General features: G+C 50.7%; 1 long non-coding RNA gene across 2 annotated transcripts; it reads left to right on the forward strand.

Moving 5' to 3' along the window:
- The first annotated feature begins 6,537 nt into the window (after positions 1 to 6,537).
- LOC146760291 (uncharacterized) lies at positions 6,538 to 8,513 on the forward strand. Of its 2 annotated transcripts, XR_014947390.1 has the most exons (4): positions 6,543 to 7,489; positions 7,576 to 7,639; positions 7,792 to 7,902; positions 8,000 to 8,513. It is a non-coding gene; the product is annotated as an uncharacterized LOC146760291 (long non-coding RNA). The 2 variants fall into 2 exon arrangements; XR_014947391.1 differs by lacking the exon at positions 7,792 to 7,902 and having other exon boundaries at positions 6,538 to 7,489; positions 8,000 to 8,511.
- Positions 8,514 to 11,615: the final 3,102 nt, after the last annotated feature.

Raw genomic sequence — 11,615 nt, forward strand, 5'->3', positions numbered from 1 at the left:
TACTTTCTCCCACTGATAGGAACCACATGGCATGAGCACTAGTTTGTGGAACACACCTTTTTCATCAATGGATGAAGTTTTATCAGGGTGGAGGATAACTGCCACATCATTATTTCCAGTTGTAATCTTTGTCCTAAGGGTGTGTTAGCATGTGTGGGATATGGTACTGGGAGACTACAGAGCACAAAGTTCTGGATCTTTTTTCCCTATAAATATGAACTGTACTCCATAAAAATGCTTTGTCCAGAAGGTTGTTGTCAGCTATTTCTTCATAAGCTGAGAGCTTGCTTTTTTATTATTATTAATTTTTGTTTCTATTTATTTATTTATTTATTGGGGGGGGGGGGAGGGGGAAAGAAAGCATTAATGTGATATGGGGGGATGCAGAGATTCAGACTTTGGAGTAAAAGGAGAATACTCAAGGCCACATCTATTCACCAAAAACCACATCTCTCAGAACTCCAAGATTACCAGGCCCAAAATGGAGGGAATAAAAGATTAATGCTGTTGCCTCATTCAAAACTGGGAAGAGACAAGCCCAGATGGCTTGTTTTCTTATTTTCTTTGCCTGAGGAATAAGTGTTACACTGCTGTTGACTGTTAAACACATCCTAACTAAGCAATGTCCTATGTTTGTGTTTATCAGTTTGATTGCTGTCATTTTCCTTTCTTTGTAGAAAGGGAGAGACCCAAACAGAGTGAGGTTTTCTCCATAGGAAATGAACCCTGCTCCAAGAATTCTGCAGCCTGAACAGATGTGACGCACAAGACAAGTTTGTCAGCCTATTACAAATGGGCAGTTGCCTGAAGGACTGCAAATGGCCCTGGGATTTCTGTGACAGAACTGAAAATCAGCCCCTCAGCAGCCCAGCTTTGTCACCACAGACTTTCAGCCCTTCCCTCTGCCTTTCTGTGGGTGCAGCAACTGGCTAAGCCTGAGCTCTCTAAAGCATCTTATAGAACAGTACATCTGTGCTCACAGGTCAGCAGTAGGAGGGCAGAAGTGGAAGGACTGTGGGTCTGCCATAGCATCTGTGCATCACTCATTGATAGCTAATCCAATTCTGAACAGAGGATCTCACACTTAGCAACGCAAGAGGGCTAAGAGAATGATCCAGTTCCACATTCTTAGTGTTGTGAAGCACACTAGGGAATAACTTGGGGAGACAGCCTGGAGACCCAAGTGTCAGGGTTTCTTAAACATAGAAAACAGCCTATTGTACTTATCTGACATATAAAAATTACACATTGCACATTCTTACTAACGTCAGCCAAGTATCCATTCTATAATTAGCATATATTCACACTGCCAGATCCCCTGCTTTCTTTCAAGTGGTTTTCTTGTTGAGCTGTCATTACAGTTTTTAATCATATTCATTGTACAGGCTCTCGTTTAATTTACCCTGCATTACCTGTGTATGTCTGCCTTGTGACAGCTGACACATACCTGCTGTGACCACAGATATTTCATGTCCCACCAAAACCCAGGGGTCTCTCCCATCATTATTTACCTTCCAGCACAAAGAGGGAGCTGCCATCAATCTATGAAGGGAATGATGAACCATACTCCTGCCCTTGTTACCCATTCCTGTAGGGTAATAAAGAAGATGGTTACCCTAAGGAAACTCTGCCATACTCTTCATGTGCAGCTCATCAGGAACTTTTCTGACTCCTATTTCATATTTTCCAGATTAGTATTTTTTGCCTGTAAGACATTCATGTTATTCATCTAACGCAGAAGTCATTTTCAGTCCTGAAAGGGGCTCTTTCTTCACACTTTAGAACATTTTTCTATGAGCTTTGTCTTCCAGACAAATACTGAAGAAATCAGAAATATTTTCTGTATAGCAGCAGTTTATATTCTGACTTATGGTGCACTGTCAATCTCCTTTGTCCTTCCACAAGAGAAAGCAACTGGAACAGGTTACTTTGTGTGGTAAAAGCGTAAGGAGAGCTGAAAATGAGACTTCTTGGACTTTAAGGAGCCACAAGAAGAGCCTAGAAAGTGAATGACATTCAAGTCTCTGAACATTTAGGTGGACACCAGGGGAGCAAAATCCTTCCTACTGTAAGAGACGAGCAAGTCCAAGACCTCCTCATAAGACTGGATATGTCCAAGTCCATGGGGCAGGATGACGTGCTTCCCAGAGTCATGAGGGAGCTGGTTGATACGCTCACCCAGCCATTCTCCACCGTATCTGAAAAGTCATGGCTGTCAGAAGAAGGCAGGAGAAGTCCCTGGGGTCTGGAAAAGGGAAACATCACTCCCAGTTTTTAGAAAGGCAGGAAGGAAATCACATGGGAAACTATAGGCCAGTGAGCCTTACCTCTGTGCCTGGGAAGATCATGGAGCTGTTCCTCATGGAAGAAATGTGGAGAACGATTTGGAGGTTCTGGTGGACAAAAAGATGGACATGAACCAGCAGTGTGTGCTTGCAGTCTGGAAGACCAACTGTATCCACAGAGAAGTGGCAGCATGGAGAAGTAGGCTCTTGCTCCCCTCCACTCTGCCTTCATGAGTCCCCATCTGCAGTACTGTGTCCAGATCTGGAGCCCACAGCACAAGAAAAGTGCAGAGCTTCTGGATTAGCTCCAGAGGAAGGTCAGAATGATAATTAGAGGTCTAGAGCACATCTCCTGTGAATGAAGAGAGGAGAATTAGGCTACATGTTAGGTTAGATACTAGGGGGAAACTTTTTCAGACAGAGGGTGGTGAGGCAATGGCACAGGCTGCCCAGAGAGGCTGTAGATGTGAGTTACCAACAGTGGAGTCTGGGAAGGACAAGAATCTTCCATTAATCGGTGACTGCTGGAAGGCGACAAAAATAGTGCTCTGCATTACAGTAGTTGAATTCCTGTTCCTCAAATTGTCCCACACTGCCTTCTATTTAGGAAACAAGCTCAGGGCACTCCTTGCCTCATTGCTCCTTTTAATTCAGACCTGCTGCTTCCTACAGGACCAGAAAGACGTCTGCTTAAACACTTGCGTAAGCCTGCCCTGCCCCAGTCAGGCAGAGTAGTATTTGCAATGCCAAACCATAGCAACCTTAATGCAGATGGCTGCACCCTCAAGCTTCTCTGCCTGAATCTGGCTTCTTGTGGTCTTGTGTCCTCCATTGCTGTTCCAGCAGGGAAGACGCCTCAGACCCTTGGGGATCCCTTATACTTTCTGTGCCTTGGTTTCTGGCCTGTGTAGGAGGGATGTAGGACAGAGTGTTGAGCAGGAGACAACCAGATGCTGCGGCAATCGACTGGCAGAGAAGGACCAAAGTACTTCAAAGGTGGGTAGATGTGGATCAGATCTATGGGGCAGGAGCTGCTGTGGGGCTGAGGGGAGTCAGATCTATGGGGCAGGAGCTGCTGTGGGGCAGAGGTGTGTCTGATCTATGGGATAGGAGCTGCTCTGGGGCACATGTGGGTCAGATCTATGGGGCAGGAGCTGCTGTGGGGTAGATGTGGGTCGGATCTATGGTGCTGGAGCTGCTGTGGGTCTGATGGGGGATAGATCAATTGGGCAGGATCTGCTGTGGGGCAGATGTCGGTCTGATCTATGGGGCAGGATCTGTTGTGGGGCAGATCTATGGGGCAGGAGATGCAGTGGGGCATATGTGGGTCAGATCTATGGGGCAGGAGCTTCTGTGGGGCAGATGTGGGTCTGATCTATGGGGCAGGAGCTGCTGTGGGGCTGATGTGGCTGTCATGGTTTTGTAATTTTTTAATTTTGCTCTCAGTATTCCACATCATAACATCATGTAAAGTATGGATACTTGTATTGAATGTGCAGTCCACAGAAGAAGACTACATATCCCAGAGAACAACAGGGGTAATGATAAGTCACAGGACCAGGACGCTGTATAATCTCGTTCCCAGGCTGGAGTGCCCTCCTTCTTCTCTCCAACTTCTCGGAGAGTGGGAAGCGTTCCAGCCGTGTCGCCTAGAGTTCACAGTCGGCCTCTCGGTTTTCGGGGACTCTCTCATTCCCTGTTTGTTTGATTTGTTAGCCTCAATTATATTATATTGTGTTATCTTGTATTTCGTTATCATATTTAGAACTTCTTTACAGTGAGGGTGACGGAGCACTGGAACAGGCTGCCCAGAGAGGTGGTGGAGTCTCCTTCTCTGGAGATATTCAAGACCCGCCTGGATGCCGAGCTGTGTGATGTGGTGTAGGGAGCCTGCTTTTGGCAGGGGGGTTGGATGATCTCGATGATCTCTAGAGGTCCCTTCCAACCCCTACAACTCTGTGATTCTGTGTGATTTTGTAATCAAGCTGCACTCTGCCCGGGCAACAGCCAAACAGGCAGAGGTGTGTGCTCCAGACTGTGCCAGCCTTTGGCATCAGCAGGAAGCTCTGCCCATGCAATACTCCCCTCCTGGCTTCTTTTGACCTCCCTGTAAGGTCTGGTGGCACAGCTTGATCCCAGGTCTCTGCTGGGCTGTTACTCTGCCCCGGGAGCAGCTGCCAGGAAAACCAGTGCCACTGGGAAGGTGACGTGTGCAGTGATGGTCTCTGTCACTCACTTGCCTGCTGTCTTGAGCATCAGTCCATCAGCCTCCCAGGCTGACTCCTCTCAGCCCTCTGGGTACAAATCTGGTGCAGTGGTGCACTTAAGTGAGAGACTTACAGGGTCTGCAGATTGTTAAGGGCTATTTGCTGTTTAAAGCCTAGAAGCTGTTTCTGATTCCTTTAAACCAAACCCAAAGCATCGTGTGTGTGTGTGTGTGGATAGGTGTTTGTGGGTACCAGCGTGGGGAAATCACAGAACAATGTCCTACACTGTTGGTGTGACACTGTTTAATTGTGGTGGTCTCAGACCGCAGAGGTGGCCCAGGGTCTCTTGCAATGCATTCTCCATTAGCAGAAGTTGTCACTGGTCCCAAGAGGGAAGCCGGGGAGAAAAAGGTTTTTCTGCACCTCTAAATGTAGCAAGTCTTCTGCCTCTGTAGAGCATTGCATGGAAGCCCCTTTCAGGGAGCATCAGGACCAGGGCAGAAGGACCAGAGTTTCTTTTCCTTATCACCAGACCATGTGAGTTGTCCCACCACACACTTTGGCAACTTCTGGGGTGACTGGTCCACTGGTGACACTGTGTACATGGGCACAGTTGGAGCCTCTTGAGAAGGTGATTCTCCTTTGTGGAAACGGTCAGCATTGTGATGGGGTGAGGCTGAAATCTCTGTTTCTTTGAGAGCAGCCAACCTGAAGCTGCTTCGTAGTGAGGAGGGTGACTGTGTCTGCCCTATGGGAGAACAAGTTCTCTGGGAAGGTTTACGGCTGCAGAGGCAGATCTGGGGACTTGTGTGCAATGAAAGAAGCTGGAGGAGAAGAGGGGGGCAGGAGCTGCTCTGCCAAGAGGGAAATGAAGGCACAGAGCGCTGCTGTGGGTACGTGTCCCAGGAGCCCACTGGGTCCCCAAGACATATAGAGCTCAAAGTCCACCCTAAACCTTGTTCCATCCCACAGAGGTGACAACTGGAGGCAGTAGGAGAAGGAAGGGATGCTTCATTGATTTCATCACAAAGGACTTAAGGAGAAATATCCACTGCTGAATATTTCTCAGGGGGGAGGACGCCAGATCCAGGGAGCTCTGTGTGCTGGGCACAGACTGACTGAGCCCTTCCATCTGGGTGGCTGTGGCAGCACAACCTTCCATCGGGGTGCTCCAGAGGGAGCTGTGTCTCACTGCAGGGCTGGCAGCTGTCCTGGTTGTTCCTTTGGCTGCTCACGGCCTCAGCCACCATCAGCCCCAGCACCATCAGGACCCCCAGCCCAAGGGCCGGGCGCACTGTGTTGCTCTGCATAAACCAGCAGGGGATGGGAAAGGACGGTCACCTGTTTGTAACTGCTTTGTGCTGATGGAGTTTGCGATCCGCACGTCCAAAGAAACACAGCGCGAGCATTTATTGCCTGTGGAGATGAGCTGCTGGAGGCATCTCCGGGGCAGAGCTAGATAGCGAGGGTGGCCAAAAAGCAAAGGGAAGGGAGGGGAGGGGGACAAGGGCGAGGAAGGAAGGGAAGGGGTAGGAAGGAAAGCGAGAGGAAAGACACAGAACAAGACGTTAATTTTGGGTCCCGGGGGCTGGACTCGATGATCTCTAAGGTCCCTTCCAACCCGCACAAGACTGTGATACTGTGATACTGTGAATACCAATAGAAAAAAATACAAAACCACGACAGTATGGCAGCCCAAAAAGATTCCCTTGTGGAAGAAGGGGGAGGGTGAAGGAGGGTGAAGGAGGGGAGTGAAGGAGAGTGAAGGAGGGTGAAGGAGGCCGAGGGCTCTTTACCTGGGGCCGGCACTTCTGTGACCTCTTGCTGGCCAGAGAGAAGGGCTGCCCGCTGGGCACAGGGAGCGCCTTGGAGCTCCCGTGTCGTGCCCTGCCCTCCAGCCCCCTCCTCATCCTATGTGGAACGCCAGTGCCAGCAGTGCGGCCGCCATTTTAGAACCCTCTCCATGTCACCTTGGTCACCGCTGCCGCGCGCAACACACTCGCCTCTGACAGTTGTGGCAGTTAGCAGCCATGTCAGCAGCTAAGAGGGCTAGGGTAGAAGTTTTCCCTGTTTCAGGTGGGAGGATGGAGCTGGGGGCCCTAGGAGTGAGAAGGAGGAGGGGGCCCGCCATGACCACCAGGCAGAGGAGGGGTAAGAGAGCCATATTCCATCATGCCTGGACCAGCCCCGTGACCACCACCCATGTGGAGCCTATGGAGGTGGATCCCCCTCCAGAGGAACCGATGGAGGTGGATCCCCCTCCTGAGGAACCGATGGAGGTGGATCCCCCTCCAGAGGAGCCCATGGATGTGGATCCGCCCGCGGCATAGCTGGCCTGGCACCACACCACCGTGCCAGGCCCCGCGTTGGCATGGTCACAGCTTCACCATCACTGGTCCAGGCACTCGGCTCCTTTCCTGCTGCACGGCCCCTGCCCCCAGCGTTAGCTGGGTGGCATTATTTAGCATCTTCTTCTCCTCCTCCTTGTTGCTCCACCGGTTCTGTGGGCCCCCAGTTCCTTCTTCCCCCTGTTGGAGTTAGGTGCTTGTTCTGTTCTTTGTTGTTGATGGTAGTGTTAGGTTAGTGTTAGCGTTCAGTTTAGTTTTAGCGTTAGGGATAGGTTCCTGTTTGTTCTTTAGAGTTAGGCATAGGTTCCTGTTTGTTCTTTAGGGTTAGGTATAGGTTTCTGTTGTTATTTTAGAGTTAGGCATAGGTTAGTGTTCGTACTTACAGTCAGGCATTGGCTGCTACACTCAAGTCAAAGTAACCGCTGCTCCCTGGGTAAGCACGCAGCTGGTTGCTCACCCCGAGCAATGAGTGCGACTGCCCTGAGAGCAGAGGTTTGATGACATCTGCGATGAACTGAATTTCCCTCTTGGGACTTTTCCTTTGCAGAACATGGAGGAGCAGAGCGTGAGTGGCTGAGAAATGGAGCTGGGACTCAGGAGAGCAACACGTGGCTGTGTCCCAGAGCTCCCAAAGTGTGGCCATGGCAAGGTAGGCGTGCCTTACCGTAAGCGTTGTTCAAGCACAGCTCCTGGCACTGTCTGCAACAGATCCGCTCTCTGCGTGCTTTCTTTCAGTCACTGGTGTTGTGCAGCACAGCCACGGCACGGCCCTCAGTGCGTACCCGAGGAGCATGAAAAGGTAGGTGGTGAATTTTCATCTTGCTAACGCTAGGATTAGGAATGGTGAGCATCCCTAAAAGATTGGCCACGAAGGTGTGATCTGCCTCGGGGAGAAGTTGATTCTTGCCTCTTCAGCTTTTCCCTTCTTTTCTGTCCACCTGTCCTTTCCAGCTCCTCCTCCCCTCAGCTGCAAGTGGGGCAGTGCTCGAGTGTGAGGACTCTTCCTTGGCATGCAGTAACAGACAATGCAGATGTGAGTTTTGTGTCCTTCCTTGTTCTTGGGTCCGTAGCCCAAGGATATCTTGCGAGCAGCTCTCTAAGTCAGCCTGTGCTGGCAGCGTGCGTGAGTGAAATAGTGCCTCTTTTTTCCCTCTTGCAGCAAGCTTGCCGAGGCAAGGCAAGCGCTACTCAGCTGAGGAAGAAAGCCGAGAAGGAAAGCGGAAAGCAACGATGATGGCCTGAGCAAGAAGCTACAAAGGACAGCAGAACCACCTGCAACGCTTCCTCGGAGGTGGCACCAAGAGCTGCTGACTCAACAGCCCAGTTTACTGGCACAGCCGTGCTTTCCCTGTCATGGATGGTGGAGATGATGGAAGTGAACTGGACAGGAAGGACTTGTGCTGCGTTAGAAGCAAAGAGGGCTTCACCTGTGCAGGACTTGGTGTATGGCAAGAGCTGGAGACGCTGTGTTCCTTCAGGGTGTGTCTCTTGAGATCCAGGCCTGGTGTAGGGTTAGGTTGAAATAGGGCTGGATGGGACTGGAGAGGGAGGAGGTGACGTAGCCCCGGGATTTGGCTTCTCCTTGGGTCTGACTGGAGGCTGAGTGACTGATTGCTAAGCGGAAATCCTGGGCACTGGGGCTTCATTTTGGGGTGTGGGCGGGGTAATAAATAGAAGCCGAGTCCTTTTGTACGCAATAAAATTGAAGCGAACTTTCTAAACCTGGTGCTGCCTCTTTCAGTAGCTGGTCAGAACATCCCTCGCTCAGGCTGGCAATCACAGGGCGATGAAGCGGTCGGCTTCACGCCTCTCCCTTGACATGGTGCACGTTTTCCCCTGTTTCCTTGTTGGTCTTCCCAACCTGTGGCCTTTCAGCCAACCCGTAGGTGCTGGTGACAGGCTGTGAGCATCTCCTTACTCTCTGAGGTCCAACAGAAAGAAACCAGAGGAGGGGAAGCAGCCCACAAGGAAGAAGGGTGTCCCGTGCTCAGCCCCTTGAGTTGGCCTCTCTTCCCTGAGGGCTCCTTCAGCTTCTGATGCACCGTGTGCTGCTGTTTGCCCTGGGAAGCCCAGCTGCACGCTGGCAGCTGTGGCCTGTGCATCAGCCTCCCCTTGAGGCCCAAGGAGTTGTTTGTTTCTATGTATTCAGTATTGGTGTGGCATTATGTTGTTTTGTTCTGCTTTGAGATCAGGGGTAATTTAACACTGCTGGAAGTAATTGGGGTTCAGGAGTAGCATATGTAGAATTTTGATCATGCAGCAAGTTGTGATTCCTACTGTGTTAAAGAACTGGTACACACATATACGCCTGCAGCCGGAGCTTGATTGACTCTCGTCAATACGGCCTTCCAAACCCCAGCCCTGGGGAGTTGTCCAAAAATTTTCCAACCTTTTGTACTACCTAAGTTTATTTTAAACAGACAAGGAGGAGTAATCTCTTAAAGGCTTTTTTAAAGGCATTGGACTAAGTTTTGATTATCACATCTCAGGAAGCTTCTGCATTCCACCTAGTGCTAATGTGATACATCAAGAGCAGATTACACAAGAGATTCAGGCCTTGCTGCCAGTCTTTTATGAATCCGAACTTTGTTTCATGTTGCCAGATATTCTGGTTTCCTTTTCAGGAGATTCCTTTGCTGTATATTAAGAAGGCCAACTGCATCCTGGCCTGCATCAGAAACAGTGTTGCCAGCAGGAGCAGAGAGGTGATTGTCCCCCTGTTGTCAGCACTGATGAGGCCGCAGCTCGAGTGCTGTGTTCAGTTTTGGGCCCCTCACTGCAAGGAAGACATGGAGGCCCTGGAACGTGTTCAGAGGAGGGCAACAAAGCTGGTGAGGGGTCTGGAGCACAGGCCGTATGAGGAGCGGCTGAGGGAGCTGGGAATGTTCAGCCTGGAGAAGAGGAGGCTCAGGGGAGACCTCATTGCTCTCTCTAACTTCCTGAAGGGAGGCTGTAGTGAGCTGGGGCTCGGCCTCTTCTCTCGTGTCATTAATGATAGGACCAGAGGGAATGGCTTCAAGCTGTGACAGGGGAGATTCAGGCTGGACACTACGAGGTATTACTGGTCAGAACAGGTGGCCAGGCACTGGAATGGACACAGGGAGGTGGTGAAGGGAAGGGGCCGAGGGCGAGGAAGGAAGGAAGGGAATGGGAATGTAAAGGAGGGAAAGCGAGAGGAAAGACATGGAACGAGACGTGAATTTTGGGTCCTTTTCCGGCAGCCGCCCCCCCCCACCAGGCCCCAGCCCGGCCTGAGCCAGGTGACAGTGCCAGTGACAGGAAGTGCTTCCTGCAGGCGGCGGAGAGCACTTCCGGGCCATGGTGGCATGGCGGCCATGAGCGGGGCCGGGAGGAGCGGGCTCTGTGCTGCGAACGGGGTCGGGCCTCGGTGCGGGGGCACGGAGGGGCTGTCGGGGGAGGAGCTCGCGGCTCTGCCGGCACCCAGAGGCGGCTCCCGGGCGGCTCCACGGTCTCGCTGTGCTGCGGAGTCACCCGGCCGGCCCCAAAAGCCTGGAGGCAGATCCTGAGCCGGCCCCGGCCGTGTTGGTGTGCGTTGTTGTTCCGGGGCTGTGAATGAGGACTCCCCGCTGGAATTGGTGCCGATGGATCCGCACGCCTCGGTGCCGTGTTGGGCTGGGGCAGTGGGTGTGGATGAAGGTTTGTACGGATGGATTGGGTCTGGATTGCAGTGAGCAGGACGAGTCCGGGCTGCGGTTTGGCGTGGTTGTGTTGGTTGCTTTTTTGCGCGCTTTATTGCTGTGGCCGTAGAATTCCCTCTTTCTTACCATCTGATCTGTGAAGGCTTCTTTGTGGGAAGGTTTTGAGGGATAGAAATTGCTTTTGTCATGAGTCATCTGGAAAGGTTTCACAGAAACAGCGACATTTGCAGAAGGAACGTATTGGCATTGGCAGTTGTGCAAAATACTCATTGGGATAGAGAGGAGGGAGTACCTGCAGAAGACCATTCTCTTCTGGTTTTGAGGAAGCCAGGGAGAGCTCAGATTGCAGCTTAAGCAATGTTCTTTTGTCACACTCTGTGTCCTGTGTTGCGTTCCCCAGAGTTTCATCTCTCCTTTCGATTCCAGTTCTCCTGACAGGTTAGGCTTGAATTCAGCATAATATCTGCTTCTCCCTGGGTTCAGGTTCTTTGCATCTCCTGCCTGCTTTTCTCCCTTTTCTTAATGGAGAGTGGAGTTTCTACCACAGAGCAAAGTTTCCTGATTAACAGAAACAAATATGGAACATATTAGATGAATATAGCTCTGCATTTTTTTCTTCCTCCGGGTAGCAAGGGACTCCTGTGCTCTCATTAATATCAACAGTGAGTAGATGCTGCCTGCTATTGGAGCCTAAAATGCTTTCCATAGTTGAGTGGTTGGAAACATAGGGTTTTAACTTAAAATTGTTTGTGCAGGGTGAAGGTTGGGAACACAATTAGAATACAGTTACACAGTGCTCTATCCCCAGAACTTTCCAGCATTTTTCTTAACACAGCTTACGGTTCATTTCAAAACAAACTAACAAAGATGAACTTGGGTTAGCGTAGCCCGTTTTAAATGATCCTTCTGTGTCTTTTCCAGGCTGGTAGCAGAATGGAGACTTTCCTGAGGTGCTGAGGAACAGACACAAGCTTCTTTTGAAGGCTTCAATGAAATTCTGCCCCAGCAGTATCTGCGGTCCTTTGATGCTAAGGAGCTGGAAGTAAAAGACTATTGTCAGATCCAGGCTGCTACATGTAATACTTGAATTTCAGTCAGAGTCTGAAGAGCAGAGTT

This window comes from Coturnix japonica, chromosome 6 (assembly GCF_054131305.1).
Source record: "Coturnix japonica strain WE chromosome 6, WE-NBRP24, whole genome shotgun sequence".
NCBI classification, from domain to species: domain Eukaryota; kingdom Metazoa; phylum Chordata; class Aves; order Galliformes; family Phasianidae; genus Coturnix; species Coturnix japonica.